A 17,732-nucleotide genomic window follows, 5' to 3' on the forward strand; every position below is an offset into this window, starting at 1 on the left:
TGCTTACGAACCACATGGTTCCGGGTTCAGTCCCACTGCGTGGCAGCTTGTGCGGCCAACCAAAGCCTTGTGAGTGGATTCGGTAGGCGGAAACTGAAAGAAGCCCATCGTATATATATGTATATGTGTGTGTGTGTATGTTTGTGTGTCTGTGTTTGTCCCCCATCATCGCTTGACAACCGATGCTGGTGTATTTATGTCCCTGTAACTTAGCGGTTCGGCAAAAGAGGCTGATGAATAAGTACTAGGCTTAGAAAGAATAAGTCCTGGGGTTGATCTGCTCGACTAAAGGTGGTGCTCCAGCATGGCCTCAGTCAAATGACTGAAACAAGTAAAAAAAGAAAAAAAAAAGAAATATATATATATATATATATATATATATATTTGCTTGCAGTTAAATATATGTCTACTCATAGAGTGAGCGATGGTTTCACATCCATAAAGTGCTTAGCTTTATAGACAATCATCAGATACTAATGGCGAATCTGATGAGTTGTCTATAAAGCTAAGCACTTTATGGATGAGAAACCATTGGTCACTCTATGACCGGACATATATTTAACTGCATGTAAATATATTACTGCTCTATCTTTTAGAGTAGGCTTCTTTTTTGGATATGTGATCAGCTGACGACTGAGATCTATATATATATATCATCATCATCATCGTTTAACGTCCGCTTTCCATGCTAGCATGGGTTGGACGATTTGACTGAGGACTGGTGAAACCGGATGGCAACACCAGGCTCCAATCTAAATTTGGCAGAGTTTCTACAGCTGGATGCCCTTCCTAACGCCTAATAATAATAATAATAATAATAGGGATAAAATTCAAAATTACAGGTAAAAACTCAATTAAAATCAATTTATTAAAAATTAAAATTAAATTAAGCTTCACAGTATAAAATATATATAAATATATAGTATTATCTTGATCTTATGATATTTACTTTGTATTATATTATACTTATTTATTGTACTTTTAATTATAAATTTTTTCTATATGTGACAGTGGATTTTCATCAATGAGTTCATAAACCTTGGTTTTTTTCCCTAATACTATATATATATATATATATATATATATATATATATATATATATATATATATATATATATATATGAGTGCCTGTGAGTTGTGTGTGTATACATGCACGAACACACACACACACACACAGAGGAAAAGAAGCATTGAATATTCTGCTAACACTTCAGCTATACCGAACAACAATTAGAAATATTTCCTGACTAACATGACAGTTCTTTAAATTTCTACCACCTAGCAAACACTATAGCATGTCCATATTTCTTGAAAAATCAAAAATTTAAGGAATAACCACAAAGTTTACATGACAATTCTGAATAACATACCAACGTTTATGAATGGACCAAAGCACCCAAGAAAGGACAACAAAAACTGTAGTCCCAGATGTGACCCAAATGACCTGGAACTCATATAGCTTTTTTATGATTCTCTGTCCTCAGAAACTTCTTGTTGGAAGTGTTTCCCACCCAGTGCTAGATAACAAGAACATAACTCAACAGTCATGACGCAAACACAATTCAAAGATGTATGAATTTGATAGAAAATCTGTCTTGTTTTTCAGAATACTTCAATAAACACCATCAGGGCTGGCTTGGTAGTCAAGTAACATTCCAAGCTGTCACCACAATTTAAAATGAACTGATTGTTTTGGCTTACTATCACCTTTATCTTATCACTTAATTTCTTTGTCTACCTCTGCTAATCCCAATCACTCCCCCACCCTTCATCTACTCTTTGTCCATCTCTGTTGTTGTCAATCAGTTGTCTTGCTTTTTCCACCTACCCACCCTCACTTTTGCCCATTTTTACCGTTTACTCCCCTCCCAATACCACCCTTAAATTTTCCAGTTTTTCCCTCCATCATACTGTTGTTTCTTGGGCCCTCCCAACCATTCCAGTTCCACTGGCATCATTCTTCTTTCTCTTGTTTTTCTTCTGTTCCCCTCCTTGGTCACCTATATAAATGTACATGCCCTTGTTTATTGAATACTCTCCATACCTACATTTACTCCCCTATCTTCCTCTCTCAAATACTCATTCTTGGTCTTTCTGTTATTGTTCTGTCTCCAAATTTACATTTACTGTATACAAGGCTCCACCTCACCCACAGTAAAGTGGTTGGCTCTATGAGCTGAGAAAATGCAGGCTTGTAATGTCCCTATTGCCCTGTATTCACCCTCTGAGGGTTGGTGCCATTTGAAAATGCAACCACTACACTCTATAAAGTGATTGGTAATAGGAAGATCCTCCAGCTATAGAAACCATGCCAAGTGACACATACAAGCACCTACACTTTGAGAACAGTAGGTTTTGATGCAAAATGATTCATACCATGATGATCTCTCAAATCCATCTCAGCATGGAAAGATGTAAAATAATGTTGTTGTAAGTGAACTGACAAGCAAAGACAATGCTCTTCTGGCATTATGTAATGGTTTTTGTTGCTGCTATGCATCTGTAGAGGAACAAAACCATCTTGACCCTTTCTAGTGACCAGTACTGTTAAGAAATAAGTGAATACTGCATATAACAACTTTTGACTAAAGATGATACTCTCACAATGTAATTGTTTTCAGTTATATACAACAAACAGTTTAGGATCAAGTCACACACACATGTGCATATTAATATCATTTTCATCATTTTTTTATTTTGCTTCTTTCAGTCATTGGACTGCAGCCATACTGGTGCACTGCTTTGAAGAGTTCAGTCAAACAAATCAGCCCTAGTTCTTATTTTTAAGTCTGGTACATATTCTATCACTCTCTTTTGCCAAACCACTAAGTTAAAAGAATGTAAACAAACCTACAACAGTTATCAAGCACTGCTGGGGACAAATACAAAGACACATACACCTACATACGTGTGTGTGTGCGTGCGTGCGTGCACATAATGGGCTTCCACACAGTTTCTGCCCACCAAATTCACTCACAAGCCAGTGGTTGATCCAGGACTACAAGGTGTCGTTGATGAGACCAAGCCCAAAAGCACATGATTGCAAACGAACTTCTTTAAGTAAACATAACTATATACATCAATGTATACACAATACATCTTTACACAGATGTCATGTCTGTTGAATTGAGCTTTCAATTTCTCCTCTATTATTTTGTGGTTACACATGTCTGGCAGCTAATCAATTTTTATGAAATATGAGTGGTAACCAACAATTACCTTTTTTTTACCAAAATTCAAAGAGATCTATTCTAACATAATGAATGCTAATGCTGGAGTGGCTGTGAGTTTTAGTGGTTTAAAGTTTTGCTTGCTATGGTGAAATATAGTTGGAATTTACAAAAAACAAGACGAAGGCAGGTGTATAAACAACAAACAGGTGTATTAGTTTAACGCTCGGGGAGGTGAGAAAGTCTTTTATGTTTTGAGCCTATATTGATATACAAGGTGCATTCCAGAAGTTTTTGAACTTTTTCATGAGAGACATTTATTAATTTCAAAGAAGTACAAAACTCTAATCTCCTTCAAAATAGGATCCTCTGACTTCGGTGCACTTGTTGCAACACTCCAGCCACTTTGTGAAGGCCCTATAAAAGTCCTCTAAAGCGAAACTGTCCACGACCCATATCACAGCCACCTTCATCTTCAAAACAACCTTCCCGAAGTTCTTCAGCTTGAACAACGAAAAGTCAGAGAACAAGGGCTGGACTGTAGGGAGGGTGAGGGATGATTTTGATGCCCATCTCTGTCAAGTATTTGGTTAGCAGGATGCTCATCACTGAGCACCTTGAGAATAAATTTTGCACATGAATAATTCTCTGTATAGTTGCCCAACCAACTCCAAACTGTATGCTTATTTTCTTTATAGACATATAACAGACTTCATCCGCACATCATCTCCCACCTCTTCTCTATCGTCTGTGAACCATTTGTGCCAGCGAAAAATTAACCATTAACAATCTGGAACATTTCATAAGTTTCTGTAACATTTTCACCCCGTTTAACACAGAACTTTATGGCATAGTGAGCTTCCAAACAACCTGACTGAATAATGCAAACTAGTCAGCTGAGACAAGCAAAGTTTAATAGGATATGTTCAAAGTGCTGTTGCACAGCTAATTAGATATACTAAGATCATATTATAAAGACATACTAAAATTATAATTATCTAGTACATTTATAACTGCCTCTCCTAAAAAAATGCCTGAAAACTTCTGAAATATACTTAGTATATTATGAAGAATATATATAAGTATAAACACACATGCATACACACACACTCTCACACACTCATGCCCATACACATTCATGTATATTGTTTGTTTTATGTCAAGTTATATATGACAATAATTCAACATTAATCTAAAGGATTACTCAATACTTTTTATTAGAGAACATACTTATTGAACTTTTACAAGGTAAAGGTTGAAATTGTGGCTTTGAATATTCAACTTGCCCACCTTCATCTGTCTGACAAAGGAAGTATGCCAAAACAGTGAAGTCACTGTGACATGTTTCTTCATAAAGTTAGATATATAATCAATCTGTATGTGTACACATGAATATATCCATAGGCATGGCTGTGTAGTTAAGAAGTTCTCTTTCCATTCATAATGTTTTGAGTTCAGTCCATCGCATGGCACCTTCAGCAAGTGTTTTCTACTAAAGCTCTGTAAATGGAAACTGGAAGAAGCTCATCGTGTTTGTGTGTGTGTACATCAATATATGTATGTATATAAAGCTTGTCTTGTACACACACACACACACACACACATACATAGTAGTAGTATGGGAGTATGCATTGTGACAGTGCATCACCACATCCACCTTTTGTTGATGATACTCTAGTCCTGGTGGATGACACCTTTGCACCATTCAGGTGATAACCATCCAAACCAAGGATCTGTTTGGGTTGTTGCTGGTGAGGGTTTTACAAGGTCGGAGTACAAATCCTACATCAATCTCTTTTGGCTGTCTTTTGCAACATACAGAGGAAACATTGGGTCTACTTTAACATGCCAGTCCCCACACTGCACGCACACACACACACACACATGCATACAATTTCTATCCACTAAATTTCAATCTCAACCTGAGGATATATTGGAAGGCACTTGCCCTAAAATGTTATGCAGTGAAATAATCAGCAGCAGCAGCATTTAACGTCTGTTTTCCATGCTTGAATGGAGCTGGTAAGACAAGGAGCAACACCAGGCTTCATTGTCTGTTCTGGAATGGTTTCATTTGCTGGATGCCTTTCCTAATGCCAACCACTCCACAGAGTGTAATGGATGCTTTTTATGTGGCACCAGCACTGGTATCAATTCTGCTAAAATTACATTGTTCTGATACAAACTACTTTACCCACACAGCTATGCTTGCACCCATACTTGCCTTATAGTTATTCTATCTACCCTAGAATGCTGAAAAGCAAAGGCAACAGAGGTGGAGTTTGAACTCACAATATAAAGAAACATAACTAAATACCAAAATAGCATTTGTCTCCTTCTCTACCAATTCTATTAATCTTCTGGCCATCTCAGAGTAGATAATTGTTTCTAACAAGGCATGAGGCTTGAAATTTGAGCAGAGAGGGTTAGTCAATGCCATCAATTCCAGTACTTGACTGGTATTTCATTTTATCAACCTCAAAAGGCCTATTGGTTATGTTGTTGCACTTCCAATCATAAGATCACAGTTTTGATTCCTGAACCAGGCGGCATGTTGTGTTCTTGAGCAAAACACTTCATTTCACATTGCTCTAATTCATTCACCTTAAAATGAGCAGCCCTGTGATGACTAACATCCTGTTCAGAGGAAATGTGATAGCGGTCTCTTACTCGCCATAAAAACTGGGTAACTGGCTCCAGGAGTCCTATAACTTAAGACAGTAATGTCCAGAAATTGATGATGATGACAAGCATGAAAGGCAGTTTTAAGGATTCTACCAATCCCTGTAATTGTTTCTAACATTTGAAATTTGTGGCAGGGAAATTAGTTAATTATTTCAGTCCTAGTACTTAACTGGTACTTTATTTTATCAACCCTGAAATGACGACATGCAAAACTGACCTTGGTGATTTAAACTCAGAACATAAGGAGCTGGACTTAATACCACAAAGTACTTGTTTTATGTTCTAATGATTCTACCAATCCACTACTTCTACAATTACTTCAAATATAAAAGCAAAGCTTGAAATTTGTGGGAAGCTAGGTTAATTAATTACGCCAACCTCAGTATTTGACTGGCACTTTATTTTATTCCTCTTAAAAAGCTGAAAGAAAATTTGACCTCTGCAAGATTTGAAAGCAGAATAAACACCACAAGACATTTTGTCCAATACTTTACCAATTCAGCCAATCCACTTATCTTTCTTCTGAGTAAATAGTAACAATGTCAAGTTTTATGTGTCTGTAAAAAAAAAAAATTTAGCTAATTTATATTAACATGATAAGCCCAACAGGATCCACTTGCTAATCAATGATATATGAGTTAATCTATATAAATTATACACTGGCAACATCTGGTCAGGCTAGAGGTTCACTTAACTTATTGTTTTCTCTGTTTCAATTGTTGCTTAATTTTACATATTTATTGATTTTGCTTTGTTAGAATCAGGTTTTATAGAATTAGTGTTTTATATTTGCAGTATGGGGGTTTTTAACTGTAAAGATATTGACTATTAATTTTATATTAATATGTTGGCTCTATAGTTGAGGTAAATTGACTTAGTTCAAAGTGGTCTACTGTATTATGTCTTTGTGAATAAAGTCAAAGTTCAGAAGAGTGAGCCTTATAGTTTAATGTGCTTGCTTATGATCATACAAAGTGTAGTTTATTGTTTCATCATCATCATCATCATCATCGTTTAACGTCCGCTTTCCATGCTAGCATGGGTTGGACGATTTGACTGAGGACTGATGAAACCACCTGGCTACACCAGGCTCCAATCTGATTTGGCAGAGTTTCTACAGCTGGATGTCCCCTTCCTAACGCCAACCACTCAGAGAGTGTAGTGGGTGCTTTTACGTGTCACCCGCACGAAGGCCAGTCAGGCGGTACTGGCAACGGCCACGCTCAAAATGATGCATTTTATGTGCCACCCACACAAGAGCCAGTCCAGGGGCACTGGCAACAATCTCGCTCAAAAATCCCACGAAGGCCAGCCAGGTGGCACTGGCAACGGTCACGCTCAAAATGGTGCATTTCATGTGTCACCCGCACAAGAGCCAGTCCAGGGGTACTATAACAGTACTTCTCAAAATGGGCAATATCATCCAGTGGAAATGGTGAAAAATTTTATATTTGTACTAAAGACAAGGAGATTGTGCAGGAAATTTGTGAGGAGGTGGGTTAGTCAATTACATTGACCCCCAGTACTTGACTGGTACTTTATTTTATTCTTCTTGAAAAGATAAAATACAAATATGACTCCAGCAAGATTTGAACTCAGAACAAATACCTTGAGATATTTTGTCCAAAGCTCTAACAATTCAGTTGTACAGTCTTTTTTTTCTTTTTTAGTTTTTGACACGCATTTAAATATTAACTTTCAAAATATAAATTTAAAATGTAATATGGTAAACTGCTTGTTAGCTACAATCATAACAGCTATAACTATAACCATAACATCAACAAAAATAACCTCAAAATGTGAATAAGTAAATAAGCAAAACCAAATATATACCAGCTATGTTTATAGAAGTGTGGTGTTGTTGTAAGCAATCACCTGTATCAAATTAGTACCTGGAATTAAATTATTCTGGCCGGATATTACATCAATTAAAAATGAATGGGAAGGATTTGAGTTGTAGCAAGGAGACATTGAAAACGTGTTAGTTATAGAAAAGAGGTCAGAATTAAAAATAGTTTGAGAACACTGCTGTATAGTGTTTAGTTACATTGATGTTTTATATATTGACTTGCTAATTTAATTTTTAAGTCTCAGGCTGACACCAAATATGAATTCAATTGGTCTGTTGCAGTTTCGATGACTCAAGATTTGTTATGTGTGTTATGCATGTATGGCTGTGTGGTTAAGGAGCTGTCTTCCCAACCATGTGGCCCCTGGTTCAGTCCTACTATGTGACACCTTGGACAAGTGTCTCCTGTGGTCTCTAGGTCTTGTAAGTAAATTTAGTAGGTGGAAACTAGCAGAAACCCAGTGTACGTATGTGTATGCTTGTGTACACACATATGTATATACATTTACAAATATACACACTTACATATGTATATAGCTCAGTTGGTAGAGCATCAGACTTTTATAAGTCAACCTTCAAAGTAATCTGAGGGCCACAAGTTTGAGACCCTCTGCAGGTGTATGACTTCTTAGGCTCAGGCGTGGCTGTGTGGTAAGAAGCATTCTTCCAAATCACATGGTTTTGGTTTCAGTCCCACTGCATGCTACCTTGGGCAGTGTCTGCTACTATAGCCTAGGGCCGACCAAAGCCTTGTGAGGGGATCTGATAGCTTGTCGCATGTATATTTGTGTATATGTGTATTGTGTGTATGTATATTTGTGTATATGTATGTATGTATGTTTCTGCATATGTATGTATGTTTGTGTATGTTTGTGTCTACATATACATATATGCATGTTTGTGTATATATATACATATGCATGTTTGTGTGTGTATATATATGTATGTTTGTGTATATATATACATATATATATGTATGTTTGCGTATATATATACATATATATATGTATGTTTGTGTGCATATATATATATATATATATATATATATATATATATATATATATATATATATATATATATATATATATATATATATATATATATATATATGTATATATGTGTACCTTTGTTAATGAGCATCACTGCCATAGAAGTGATGTTGTTTGTTTCTAATCTTCCATGGAAAACACTGCTGGTCACATGAAAAAATTACCTTAATTCGAAATCAGCTCGGCTTGGTGACAGGAAAGGGTTCCAGTCATCGAAAATCTGACTCAACAAGATTATGTATTACCCATGCAAGCCTGAAAAGAAATATTGAGCAGCAGTAATGATGATGATGTATTTTTTGCATTAACAGCGATTTGGGAGCAATGTTGCATATTATTCCTGCATGGTTTGTATATGAATGGATCAATGGTTCATGGATGTGATTTTTTAAAATTTATTTATTTGTATTTTTCTTTCTTTTTGCCACCCATGCCAACATCGTCTCCTTCATTGGACACGAAACTCGGCTTGCGAAGACCTGTTGGGGCAAGCAAAAGTGAAATCGTGATGGCATCTGTGCCCAGCATTGCCTTCCTGGCACTTGTGCCGGTGGCACATGTAAAGACATTCAAGTGAGATCATTACCAGTGCCCCTGGACTGGCTCCTGTGCACGTGGCACGTAAAATACACCATTTTGACCGTGGTCATTGCCAGTACTGCCTGACTGGCCTTCGTGCTGGTGGCACATAAAAGCACCCACTACACTCTCGGAGTGGTTGACGTTAGGAAGGGCATCCAGCTGTAGAAACTCTGCCAGATCAGATTGGAGCCTGGTGCAGCCATCTGGTTCACCAGTCCTCAGTCAAATCGTCCAACCCATGCTAGCGTGGAAAGCGGACATTAAACGATGATGATGATGATGATTTAGTCAGTACCCATGGTTATTTACAGGATTTCTGAGAGGAGGGAAGGTGTGTGCAAACCAGAGATCTGGTCTGAATGCCTGCAACTAAGTGGTTTCTACTTAAGGGACTCAAAGTGCCAGATGGTAATGTTTAAAGTAGGTGTTGGGTCAAGTCGGCCATGGTGGGATTTGCACTCCAAGTATAAAGTGCTGGAACAAATATCATAATGCATTAAGTACAACATTCATGCAGTTCTGACACCCCATGACCCTAGATTGATACGTTTTGTTTTTTACCCTGAAAGGGTGAAAGGCAAAGTTGATCACTGCAGTGTTTAAACTCAGAGCACAGAGAGATCAAACAAACCCACTGACAACTTTACCAATTTACCAGGCTTGTATAGACAAAAGACTGCATCTAAACCTTTACATGTACCTTTACATAAATACATTTATATGTGTCTGTAAGCCTACACCTTTATTCATATACTGACACATGCTTATATGCATTCAGACATATTTGCATTTTTGTGAATATTCAAGGTCTACATCTATTATTCTATAATTGCACATTAATATGTTACAGAGCACATGTATATATATAAATGTATAGCTTTATGAATACATGATTTTAATTCTGCTCCCATGAGTGTATGAATGTAGAGTGGCTATGTGGTAAGTAGCTTGCTTACCAACCATATGGTTCTGAGTTCAATCCCACTGCATGGCATCTTGGGCAAGTGTCTTCTACTATAGCCTCAGGCCAACCAAAGCCTTATAAATGGATTTGGTAGACAGAAACTGAAAGAAGCCTATCATATATGTTTGTGTGTCTGTGTTTGTTCCCCCACCCCACCCCACCATTGCTTGACAACCGATGTTGGTGTGTTTATGATCCCTGTAACTTAGCAGTTCAACAAAAGAGACTGATAGAATAAGTACTAGACTTACAAAGAATAAGTCCTGGGTCGAGGTGTTCAACTAAAGGCAGTGTTCTAGCATGGCTGCAGTCAAATGACTGAAACAAACAAAAGAAAGGAATATGTAAATATACAAAGTTGAATGGCAAGTTTAACTACTTGAATTGTTTGTTATTTATTCACCTCAACACTAACATAATTTATTTCATTACAACTCTTTTTGTAGCTCTATCTAAAGAATAACAGCCTTTCTTTATTCTTATTCTTATGTCTGTCCAACTAGTAAGTGCCATAAAGTAGAACAGCAGATAGAGGCCAATGTGATTTTAAAAATAGTTTTAGAAGCCCATTGAATGGCTGTGCATATAAGTTGCTTGACTACTAACTACATAGTCAAGTGTTCAAACTCCACTATAGCTATTGTATTGGATCCCTAGGCAATATCATTACTTTAAACAAACATTTAAATCAGCTCAAATATGTTTACAATGCCAACCTAGGTTAGGACAAAATATTATACTAAGCATATAGATAGAAATGAATTCACTGTTCCACCTAGCTGTTGGTATTTTTAATACTTACTGCTGAAGGCCAGTAATACTTACTGCCTGCTCCACTTGTTGTAGCTCTTCGCTATTTATTTGTAGTGGAACAACTCACTTCTCTCGCTCAGGGTGTCCTCCACAACAATCTTATTCAGTGAGCTCACTTTAGAGAAAGACCTCAAGGTTGCCCTCTTCGAAGATACAAGGACCAACTCAAAGCAACTCTGAAGGCCACTGGAATTGAGCCTTAATCATTTGAAACACAAGCCCGAGACTGTATCAGGTGGCAAAGTTCCATCACCATTGGAACCAAAAACTTCAAAGCCAACAGAAGAGAAAATGAAGAAATCAAACAACAGGAGAGAAAAGCTTGACAAAATCAACTTTGTCCTCCACCAACATTACCATGCAGTCAATGCCATTGACTCCTCTTTGCAAGAACTGATCTACAGACATCAATGCCATTATCATAAAGAAAGCATTCAGCAAAGAAGAAAATAAATACTTGGATACAAGATAAAGCTGCCTATGACATATATATATATATATATATATATATAGAGAGAGAGAGAGAGAGGAGCACTCCATCGGTTACGACGACGAAGGTCCCAGCTGATACGATCAACGGAACAGCTTGCTCGTGAAATTAACGTGCAAGTGACTGAGCAACCCACAGACACGTGTACCCCTAATGTAGTTAGTTCTCAGGGAAACTCAGCGTGACACAGTGACAAGGCCGGACCTTTGAAATACAGGTACTAGTCATTTTTACCAGTTGAGTGGACTGGAGCAATGTGAAATAAAGTGTCTTACTCAAGGACACAATGCATCGCCGGGAATTGAACTCACAACCTTACGACTGTGAGCCGAATGCCCTAACCACTAAGCCACGCGCCTTCTCACACACACACACACACACACACACACACACACACACACACACACACACATAGATGATGGACTTTCACACAGTTTCCATCTACTAAATCCATTCACAAGGCATTGCTCAGTTAGGATGGGGGGCTATAATAGAAATCACTTACTTAAGATGTCTCACAATGGGAGTGAGCCCAAAACTGCAAAGCAGGTTTCTTAACCACATTTTTGTTTTTACTCATATGGACTTCTTTTGTTTCAAAATTTATGTAAAATATCAGAAAAACAAGAGCTAAAAATAAAAAACTAAAACAGATTGTTCACTTTTACAAATGAAACCTACCTTAAAGATATTAGACTTTTTCTTGTTTTCTGTTTGTTTGTTTTTATTATTATTTTGTCATTTTTATGTCAACCAGTTCCTTGAAACTAGTCTAAGTTTCATAGTCAGACTGAAATGTGCTGCTTGATTAGCAAGTTTCTAATAGTGAGTATAAAGAGTTTGCTCCGAAAAGCCTTTTGTGTTTGAATAATAACAATGAGAAACATGGTAAGCTTGCAAGAAATTGAAGCTGAAAGGAGACAGAAAGTATACTGAAGGAGAAATCTGAACAATGCACAGACAGTGCACACTCATACATTGGCAATGTGAATGCATCATCATCATCATTGTCATCATATTCCTCATAATTTATATGAACATCATCATCATTGTCATCATTATCATTATCATCATTATTTGAGATAAAGATACAGAGTTTGCAGTGTCAAACAAGGTATTGTTAAAACAGTGTTAACTAGTTGGACATTCGAAAGCTTTGATAACCAGGTGCTGTTGTTATTGTTGTTGTTTCTACTACTACTACTACTGCTGTTGTTTGTCTTCTAAATCTTGTTAAAGCTGTTTCAGTGGGAAGCAGCAGATATGCAATAAATTTGCAAACGAAAAATTGAAACACTAGATAGGTTGACAGTTACAAAGCATTTTGTCAGGGATGTTTAAATGATGTAAGTTTCGTCATCATTGTCATCATCATCATCATTTAATGTCCATTGTCCATGCTGGCATGGGTTGGACAGTCCACCTAGAACTGGCAAGCTGAGAAGCTGCACCAGGTTCCAGTCGAATTTGGCATGCCCTTTCTAATACCAATCACTTGACAGTGTGTGCTGGGTGCTTTCTATGTGGCACCACACAAGCGATTTTACATGGTACCGGCATGTCTTATACTTGTTTCAATGCAGAGGACTGCAGTTATTCTGGAACACTGCCTTATACTGTTATTCAAACAAATCAACCCCCAGTACTTATTTTAAGATTCTTTTATCAAACTGCAAAGTTACAAAGAATATAAATAATCAATTGTGAAGCAGTGGAGGGGTACAGGCACAAAGACACACACATAGATATAAACAGGCTTTTGTATAGTTTCTGTTTACCAAATTCACTCACAAGGCATTGGTTGGCCTGGACATATAATAGAAGACACTTATTCAAGATGTCATTCAGTAGGACTGAACCTAAAACCATGTGGTTGTAAGTAAGCTTCCTAACCACACAACCATGTCTGCACTTGTTCAAGAAGAATAGCGAGTGCTCACCTTGTGGCCTTCAAAGGCCCTCCACGACCAATACAATTGAAGCAACACCCACTAGAAAAATACAAACAATGAGAGAATTCCGGAAGGTTGACATTCTCGGTGGGAAGGACTGGGCATCAGGATTACAGTGTCTCAATTACTTACTTTGATTTATTTAGTCTTTGTTCTATTGATCATTTAAAACTTTATGAAATACATGAAAGGGTACTAATTATAAGTGTTAGAAATGTCAAGAATGTTCTACGTTGTGTAATGTAGTAGGCACACCAGATGCACAAAATAAATATCAAACTTGGTTTAGCTTTCATTACATTCTTTTACTTGTTTCAGTCATTGAACTGTGGCCATGCTGGAGCACTGCCTTGAAGGGTTTTAGTCGAACAAATCAACCCCAGAACTTATTTTATTGGTCTCTTTTGCTGAACCACTAAATTATGGGGACATTAACACACCAACACCAGTTATCAAGCGGTGATGGGTCGAGGGACAAGCACAAAGACACACACACATAGATATATAGGGTGTGATGAATAAATTTTTGTCTAAATTACACAAAAATGAAAATAACACTGACATCTCATTTTAACAGATATATTACATAAAAATATCTTGAAATACTAAAGAGTAAATTTATTCAATAAATTACCTTTATCTCTTCCCTACCTCAAATTTTAATACCCTGTATCTTTAAATGTAAGTTATATATTTCTTATCATTTTCTATAAATTCTTATTATTTTGTTTTCTTACTTTGATACCCTTACCTGTTAACTTCTTATCCCTTAAAGTTGTTACTGTTCTTAAATAGAGATTTTTCAGCTACTAGGTCTATGCAAGATGGTTATACTATATCCATACAAACGTATAAATATTTGTATATGTGTATATATGCATATATGTGCATAACCTATTAACCTCTTATCCCTTATAAATTGTTATTTTTGTTCGTAAATAGATACTTTTTAGTTACTTAAATCTATGCAAGATGGTTATACTGTATCCATATAAACATATAAATATTTGTGTATGTATGTATGCATGTGTGCACATTTACTACATATGTGGGAAATTCTGTCTGTGGGTGTGTTTGTGGAGTTGTTAGCTAACTCCTCCCACATCATTTTATCGATTTTGCTGAAACTTGACACGTGAGTAGAACTCATGTCTGGAAACCTCATGGCATACTCAGATTGTTGAAAAAAATCGATAATAGGGCCCCTGGAAGGGTTCCTTATATATATCTAATATATTTTATTTTAAAAACCAAGGGAAATAACCCATTCATTTTCCTAAATTATTTGGTAAAAATGAAATTGAGTATGCTTATTTCTTAGTATTTGAACTGTTAAAGTTATTTTCCCAATTTATCCAGAACAACCCTTAAACAAGTAAATAGTATTTTCCTAAACAATAGATCCACTTATTTCGCGAATATACCAACACTAGCGCCCCTAAGGGTAATATTCTCTGGGAACAAACAAAAGCCCTTTTCAGAGTTATTTACTTTGAATTGTTATTATCTCATATCTGGTTACCTATTATTACATAGCATGCTTCATGATTTTGATGATGATTATGGCCCTCTGCCATTAGAATCTGACAAGTCATCTATAAAGTTAAGCACTTTATGGTGGCAAAACCATTGGTCACTCTATGACCGGACATATATTTAACTGCATGTTAATATATTACTGCTCTATTCTTTAGAGTAGGCTTCATTTCCGGATATATGATCCACTGCCTCTCTCTATACATATATATATATATATATATATGTCTTCACCATATCATCATCAATAACTTTACACTGCAACAACAAAGTGTCTGTTAGTGCATGATTGGCTTCAGAGGTGGGGAAAAATGGGAATTGTGACTTTCACGTCTTTCCTAAGGACAATTAATGATTTATATTTATAAAAATCAATATAAAGCACCATTGTACTAGTATATGCTGTCTAAAAAGTCACCACTACCACTACATACACTTCCCAGCCACGTCTCTTTTGCTTTCTTTTCATATCATTTCATCTGATATTAAATGGAATATTTGTTGCCAAAGTGTTTTATTTCGTGGACTTATGTATCGATCTATAAATGTTCTTTGAATTTCTAACAGCTTCATGAAAGAAAATTACATTTCACGATGAAGAAGAAGACAGAAAAAATATAAACATGCCAAAGAAAACTATTCACCATTAGGATTATAGAATTATAGAACAATACAATAATGTATATTTTCATGTTTGAATATATGTGTGTGTGTGTGTGGACATACTTATTCTATACATAATAGTGCGTCTTCATCAAGACAGAACAAGTAACTGTAAAATACGAATGTATTTCTTTTTAATTAAATAGAAAACTGAAATGAGACAAAATTTCCTTAAATCAATATGTGCTATATGTGTGTGTATGTGTGTGTGAGAGAGAAGTGGGTGCATGAAGAAGTGTGTGTGTGTTGAAGTGTTTAGGGAGGGATGTGTGTGTTGGAAAGGATATTTATGTAGGGAGGGAGGGGTGCTGGAAGTGATGTGTACGGAGGGACATGTATTCATCAAAGATTTATGTAGGTGTGTGTGTAAGCATTTAGGGAGTGATGTGTCTATACATTGAGAGGGTTGTGTTTGTTGAGGGATGTGTGTGGGTGAGCATTTTGCATATTTTATGTCTGCTGAATATAGTATTTAGAAAACCAATTGGAAATATGTTGTATCAGTTATTTATATTTTCATCTTACTTTAGCTAAATATTTGTTTCAAAAGAAATGGGTTAATCTTGCGTAAGCCAAGTTTTTCCTATTTCTTGTAATAATGAATCTAATATATACTGCTATTTTACAGTTTATGTGTGTGTGTGAGAGAGAGGAGCAGAGAGAGAGAGTGTGTGTGCATATGAGTATGTGTGAGAGTGAATGTGTGTGTGTGTGTGTGTGTGTGTGTGTGTGTGTGATCTAGTAAAGACATTTCAACCACTATGCCATTCGGCAGTTTTGTGCCATATATAGTCCACATGTGGTATGAGGCTTTCAGGTCTGGCAGAAAATACCAGAATATTTAGAAAACTTGAAGCATTTTAATGAACTGCATCAGTACATGTGTAGTTGTTTGTGCCAAAATGCAATATGTAAACCCATCTAATACTCATACATATCATCATCATTTAACGTCCATTGTCCATACTGGCATGGGCTGGAGGGTTTGACTGGGCTGGCTCGCTGAAACGCTGTGCCAGATTCCAGTCTGATTTGGCATGGTTTTCTACAGCCCTTCCTAACACCAACCACTCCAAGAGTGTAATGGCTGCTCTTACATTCCACCAGCACAGGTGCCATTTGCATGACACTGGTATCTGCCATGACTGCAATTTAGTTTAACTTGATGGGTCTTCTTCCCAAGCACAACATAATGCCAAAGGTCTTGGTCATTGCCTCTGTGAGGCCCAACACTCAAAGGGAACTCAGCCACTTTGCCTCCATCAGGCCCAACGTTCAAAAGATGTTCTTTACATGCCACCAGCATAGGTGCACTTGGCTTGATGGGTCCTTTCAAGCACGAGTCACTAGTCATTGCCTCTGTGAGGCTCAAAGTTCAAAGATCATGCTTCACCACCTCATCCCATGTTTTCTTGGGTCTACCTCTGCCACAGGTTCCCTCCATTGTTAGAGATTGGCACTTCTTCACACAGCTGTCCTCATCCATACACATCACATGACCATACCAGCACAGTCATCTCTCTTGCACACCCCTTCTGATTCCTCTTATGCCTATCTTTTCTCTCAAGATACTTACACTCTGTCGAACTTGCACACTGACATTGCAATATATATATAATGAATTTTTTGATAAGCTGATGATATGCCATAACACTTTTAGCACCTTATATAGTTCATCATCATCATCATCATTTGGGTGTCTACTTTTCTATGCTTACATGGGTAAGATGGAATTCATTGAGATAGACTTTTTTATGGTCCTTCCTGTTGCCAACCCTCACCTGTTTCTTAGTAAAGTGCCCAAACCTGATTTCACAGATGGGAAATGAATGGCACCACATTACAACTAACACCATGTGAAGACAAGAGAATATGCGCCCATTCACACAATTACATATGCATGCACACACACACACACACACACACACACACACACATTTCTTTTATTTCTTTTACTTGTTTCAGTCGTTTGACTGTGA

The 17,732-nt window shown here is 36.8% G+C and overlaps 1 protein-coding gene and 1 long non-coding RNA gene across 5 annotated transcripts in view; one reads left to right on the forward strand and one right to left on the reverse strand.

The window, feature by feature from the left end:
* LOC106879516 (transmembrane protein 45B) overlaps positions 1-17,732 on the forward strand; it is an 89,525-nt gene that overhangs the window by 62,538 nt on the left and 9,255 nt on the right. The gene's annotated exons all lie outside the window — the stretch shown is intronic.
* On the reverse strand, positions 6,281-10,674 carry LOC128251293 (uncharacterized). Its single transcript, XR_008267067.1, has 3 exons — positions 10,551-10,674; positions 8,918-9,008; positions 6,281-6,412 (listed from the first exon to the last, which is right to left on the reverse strand). It is a non-coding gene; the product is annotated as an uncharacterized LOC128251293 (long non-coding RNA).

This window comes from Octopus bimaculoides, chromosome 2 (assembly GCF_001194135.2).
Source record: "Octopus bimaculoides isolate UCB-OBI-ISO-001 chromosome 2, ASM119413v2, whole genome shotgun sequence".
Lineage (NCBI taxonomy): Eukaryota > Metazoa > Mollusca > Cephalopoda > Octopoda > Octopodidae > Octopus > Octopus bimaculoides.